Raw genomic sequence first — 6,329 nt, forward strand, 5'->3', positions numbered from 1 at the left:
ATGCATGCCTCCTCTGAGGCTTCTTATAATGGCACACCCCTTCCCTCCTGGCTCAACCCTCTCTCCCCCCCTCCCTTCCCCTGTATATCACCATCCACATCACCATAGAGGAGGCTTAGAGAGAGGGGTGGATTCCCCCATTCTGTTACGCACAAACCCCGGACAGACACACAACCCGTGACCCGCGCTGACGTAGGAGCCGTCGCCTACGCCACCAGTTTCGTCTTCATTTAGCCAACTAATGGGGCTCTAAAAATATGCATCATCCACTGTGAGATTGATCCAGAATTCCTATGTCTAAGGTGTCCATAAAACCCACAACCAACCTGCTGTCAAGGTCAGGGACACAAAAGCAGATTGAATCGGTTGTTTCCCCCAGAAATTCAAGTTAAATAAAGCAGCAGCATGGAGAAGATCACGGGTCGATAAGGTTTTTTGTGTTCAGTCAGACAAAAACAACAAGATTTTTTTTGTTGGTGGTGATGGCACACCTGAATAGTCGACTTTATTCTTCTTGTGAATTAAATAATGAACAATGGATCAAGGCAGTCAATGGATGGAGTACGCAGCCAGTCTGGGTCTGCAGACAGAAGGGTGGTGTGAGTCATGCAGGAGATTTGGGGATGGAAAACAAGACCTGTCCCAAGGTCCCAAGAGTTTATCTGTAAACTGTGGTCTATGATGCATGTTGTGTTTAGTCAAGGGGATGTTGTTAACCAGAAGAATAACAATGGAGAGAATAGGGAAGATGGAAACATAATTGATACTTAAATAACAATGTATGAAAAGATTATATGAAAACAACGTGACAAAAGGGTTGCTCGTAGTGAGCCTACAGAGCATTATCACTGCAATGTGCAGTTCCTTTCTGTCTCAAGTTTCAGCTCGTTTAGCTGTCCAGCCCAACAACTTTACTCTAACTGCTTTCTTACTGTCGTTTTCATGAAAAAAGCTCTGAAGCTGATGGTAACATTATTAGAGGGCTAGATGTAATGTCACAAAGATATTACAAGTTTTCCCAAGAGGCACATGAATGTCATATTTCATGGCAATCCAATCCAAATGGTGGTCAAGTCATTTGTTGCAAAGCCACAAATATCCCTCACGGTGACACAAGAGAACAAATCTGGCGTCATCAAAGTCATTAGGCAACATTGGCTGAGAGCAATGCAGGTCTGTACAAAATGTTGTGCCAATCCATCTGGTAGATGTGGAGATATATCACTGTTTAAGTGAAACTTTGACCTGCTGGAAATCACCAAGGTCATTAGCATTCATCCTCTGGGGACCACAAATGTCTGTACAACATGTCATGGCAATTAAATCAATCAGTTTTATTTTTCAAATGAAGTTGTACAGGGAAACGCAATCCTGTCAGCTCCTTTAATTTTTGCATTAATCACCATGAAGCACACAGCTGCTCCTTTATTCTTGCCAGAGTCCTGTTCTGTCAGATCAATATACAGAAAGAGTCACCTGGTTCAATGGTAGTGTCCGGTATGCCAAGAACAAGCCAAGTTTCAGTGAAACTGGGGACACTGCAGTTTTTTGATGTTCCTGATGTGGGCACAGAGGTTGTCCAGTTCATTATGCAACAACTTTACTTTGTCCAGCAGGAGGCCCAGAAAAGATCCACGCAGCCGGGATGCCTTAGGATCGCAGACCATTTTTAATTCCTTGAGCTCTGCAGTTTCACCAGTCACATCATAGTGTAACTGTTCTCACTGCATTCTGACAAAATCACATTGATAAATGCTCATTATGACCTATTAGTAAAGCTGGTAGGATAATTTAGACTTAGTAGGCTGTTTCATTGTCACTGTAAGGCTTGATATAAGGCTTGCGGCTCCATTCCCTTTTTTCTGCCAACAGTGGCTCTTTTGCCCATAAAGGTTGCCGACCCCTGGGCTAACCTTAGCATATGTTGCTAAAATGATAGGCTAAAAGGTACACTATGGGGGGTCATAACTTAACATTAGCTTAAAATGAAATTGAATATTTACCTACCCTGCTGCACAAGAAATGGTTCATTCTTGAATGTTGGTCCTTCATGTTAATTGTCAAGCGGTGGCACTCAGTTTCAATGTCCTCTTCATACACAATACTCCACTCCACTCCACTCCACTATATATATATATATATATATTAATATGTGAATGTGAATGTAGCTCTCAAATGCATATTGTAATTCTTTCTGTCTACTTTCTATATTTCAGATTTTGTATTACAGAAATTTGGTATTTCCTTTGGAATATCCCACTGATGTCATTAAAAATGCTTGACAAGGGGGTGGAACTTCACAAAAGGGTCAACTGATTGTTAGTAAATGTGAGGGGAAAGTCATAATGATTATTTCTCTGACAATAACAATAGCCACAGTAAAAACCTACTTTTTCGGTCTTAAAGTCACACTTCAAATTCAAGTCCCTCCTCTTGGTGAGCTGACATTAGCTTTAGCTCCCTGTAGAAATGTGAATTCTGGCCCTGAACCTGTGTGAGGTCTGATAGTGATGGATGAATTGGGTACATAGACAGAGCCCTCGGTGCGGCTGAGATAAGGAGCCCAGAAGAACAAGCAGCCGTTGCCAGGCCTGTCTGTCATTGATATCGCTGTTATCCACTGGCTGTCCAGTGTACATAAACGCTTCCTCTGGTGGCCAAGAGGCAGTGATTACCTTGATGACGGAGAAGGTCAAGCTTAACTTGGCACCACATCACATTAAAACCTTGTAAGTCCAGTTTTGGTATTGTTTGTCTTGTAGATGTCATGAGCATTAAGCCAGTGAAATCCTATATTGTCTCAAAATTTTGGGTAAAATGTAGAGTTTCATCAGACACTAGCTAGTTTGTTTGTTTTCTCATGTACAGCCTGAGACTGTTTTCACCCACATCTGTAAAATTATCCCAAGTATGAATTTTAAGGGGGAATATTATTTCCACAGATAATCTTTGGAGGGAAAAAACATATTTCTGGCATGAAGCAGAGCCTGACCCATTCCAGTGTTGAAAAACAGTGTTGTCTAAGACTGAAGCTTTCATCATTCACTAATTCTCCATGAGGATTAGAAACGCAAATAACCTTCTGTAGAAATGTGTAATTGGTTTCCAAACAGCCATATCACAACAATAAAGCTGTAGAGGGTTCATAATAAAAATGTATTGATTTTTTTTATCAATGGAAATATGATAAATAATTGAGAATGATGAAGTGCTTTAATAAGAAAAATCAACCTTTCGACCTGGTATTGCAAGGTGTTTTCTTTATGCCATTAAAAAAATGGAGATGCACATAAGTAGAAGCAGAAGTTATTATGCAATCACTATAAATGTGTTATCTGTCCCAAGACAGTTCCCTATAATAACCTCTAATTTCCAATAAAGAGACATATGCGCTTGGAAATATGCTGCCAAATTTGCATATAGATAAATTTGCTAATACAGTACATTCACTTTTTTTGTTTAATGGCTCTGGCACCAAGTTATACTTTTACCTCCTACACTAACAACTAGATTTAGGAGATTGTTTTAGAGACCAAAGTGATTCCAAGGATGAAAAAATGCTGACTGATGGCTGGTCGGCTCCCTGCTAAAACTGACCGTCATTTGGATCATAACGCTGTTCAAGTTGAACTCCTCGTCTCCATCTCATCCAGCTGAGGTGTTTTACCGCCCTCCTCCACAATGAAACCCAATGATGTGAAACAAGAAGGGCGAGGGGAGGTGGGGGGTCTGTGTGGAGGTTTATGGCGGCTCTGGGCTTTCACCTGTCAAGACACAAGTGACTGTTATTAACAGCTGGGCCGAAAATGAATTTTGCCTGGAAAAGAATTGCATTTTCATCCCAAAAGCCGCCCTAATTTCGCATGGAAGAAGAATTACACCCCTGCTCTGAAAATGTGCAGTGTCAAGCCCCGAAAGACTCAGTAAAGTTCTATTTCGGAGTGTAAGCATTCACTGAGACATACAGCAGTATTTCATGTGATTATATACATATCGATCTCATTGCATAACTCCCTTCAGATATTTTTTCACCACCAGCTGCAGGATGAAACCAGAAAAGCACTTTCTTTCTCATGAAAATAACTTCACATAAAGACTAAAGGGTTTATACAATAAAGACAAAAGGATCATGGCACACAAAGTGGCAGACTCCTCAATGAAAAGCTGGCTTACTGAGGAAGAAAATCATCATTTGTAAAAGAGTGACTGCTGTGAAATTGAGTATGGGATGCTGTGAAGATGTTTACTCTTTGTGTGGGGAGTGTGGGATAGACCTCAGGATTAAATGCAAGGGTTCTGACCTCAATCAAGGAAATAATTACTGTTGCCCCTCCTGTTGGTGGACTCAATAATTAGCAAGCAAAGCCCCCACAGAAACACAATTAGTCTGAAAACAGAGGTGATTAAAACTATAATTCTTATTGGACTCGTTACCATCTTTTTGGGGTGCCTTGAATGCTTTATTGAATTTGTCGTGATATTCAATTCTGGCACCTTTGAGTGGTTTCCACAAAATATTTCCTCGTAAATCCTCGAGCCAGAATGCACTCAGTCTGCATCTTGATACCTGTCAAAGCAAATGAGATATGATAATAGAATGGAGGGCATTTGCGTCAAGATAAAAACAAGTCAGGTGTGACTGACTCCATCTTCCTCAAGTAATGAAGAGTATTCATGACTGACATCACTGATAAAAGCTATGGATCACATAAGCACTCGCATGCACACATATCACACACACATACACCTCAAAGCTGTTTTTCTTTCAGTGTGCTTCAGAGCAATGAATCACCATGTTTCCTATTATATTCTCTCAGAAGAACAAACACACACACACACACACACACACACACACACACACACACACAGAGCATTGCTGTTATCTGTCATCACCACGGATGCTGCTCCTCCACCAAAAAACAGTCGATACTGATGCAGCACCCACTCATTGTGCGTGTGTATCAGTGTGTGTGTGTTGTGTTCAGAGGGTCTTTTGTGATTGAATGGGACTGCAGCAATGAGGGAAGTTGGGTGGACTACACGGTGCTTTTTTGTCAAATTAAATGGCTTGATTACAAAACTGTCCCGGATTCATCACATTAGTAAGGTACTGCAGTACTTCTTTTATTATTAGTTTTTTTTTTTTTTTTCAAAATAAAATTATTTTCTGAACTGAAAAATGAGGGCACATATTTTAGTCTAATGTGTCATAAAATGTTAATCTTCCAAAATAGACGTTGTCTTTCAGGGTAAAGTATATTTATTTTTAACTGAAAGTTCTCCAAATATGGAAAATTGTAAAGTTAAGTAATATGAATTATATATGAGTCCTAATAATATGAAGCGCATCATTTTGTAACTACATTGCATTCAAAATTAAATATTTACATGGCGACTATTCGAAACAGGTGTTCTCACTTCTGCATAATTCAATCAATCAATCAATCAATCAATCAATCAATCAATCAATCAATCAATCAATCAATCAGACTTTATTTGTATAACACTTTTCATACAAGAGAGATGCAACACAAAGTGCTTTACATAAAAAAGGAGAAAGTCATAATAATAATAACAAAACATAGAAACAAGCAAACACCCATCCCACCCAACAAAGCACAAACTGCGCCATCTCAACGTTGAGGAGCGAGGAAACAGTGGAGGCAGGTTAGAAATGAATTATTTATTTTATATTTTATTTAGATAAAATAAATAAAAAATAAAGGTAAGATAAAATAAAATTAAATGAAAGCTAATAATTATAACAATAAAAAGTTGAAATAAAAAAAGCTAGATAAAAAAGATAAAAACAATAAATAAATATTTAGGAAGTAGGGCATGATATATATATATATATATATATATATATATATATATATATATATATATATATATATATCACTAAGATGCATGAGCAGTAAAATCTCTAAAAATGCTTCAAGTAAAAGCCAAATGAAAGAGATAAGTCTTAAGTTTGCCCTTAAAAATATGAACGACTGACACGTCTGACAAATTATCCCTGGAAATCGGTGTCTTTTAGTATTATATTTGCTATATTAGCTGTTATATATTACAATATATTGTCCTCCCTTGAGATAGATGCTTCATTGTGTATTGTCATTCCTCCTGACAATAAACCTCCCTTTAAAAGCCATCTGCCCAGCTGAGCTGACGGTATATGACAGTTTCCTCTTTTGCAGTTTTGAACCCTGCGGCAGCCTTCTGATTCGAATCATATAACGCGTACGGCCTTGCTGTCAACCAATCACACGACGCGTCTGAATTCCCGTAGCCAATCATAATACGTGTACGCACAGCGCGGGACGTTA

The sequence above is a fragment of the Centropristis striata genome, chromosome 18 (assembly GCF_030273125.1).
Source record: "Centropristis striata isolate RG_2023a ecotype Rhode Island chromosome 18, C.striata_1.0, whole genome shotgun sequence".
Classification (NCBI taxonomy): Eukaryota; Metazoa; Chordata; class Actinopteri; order Perciformes; family Serranidae; genus Centropristis; species Centropristis striata.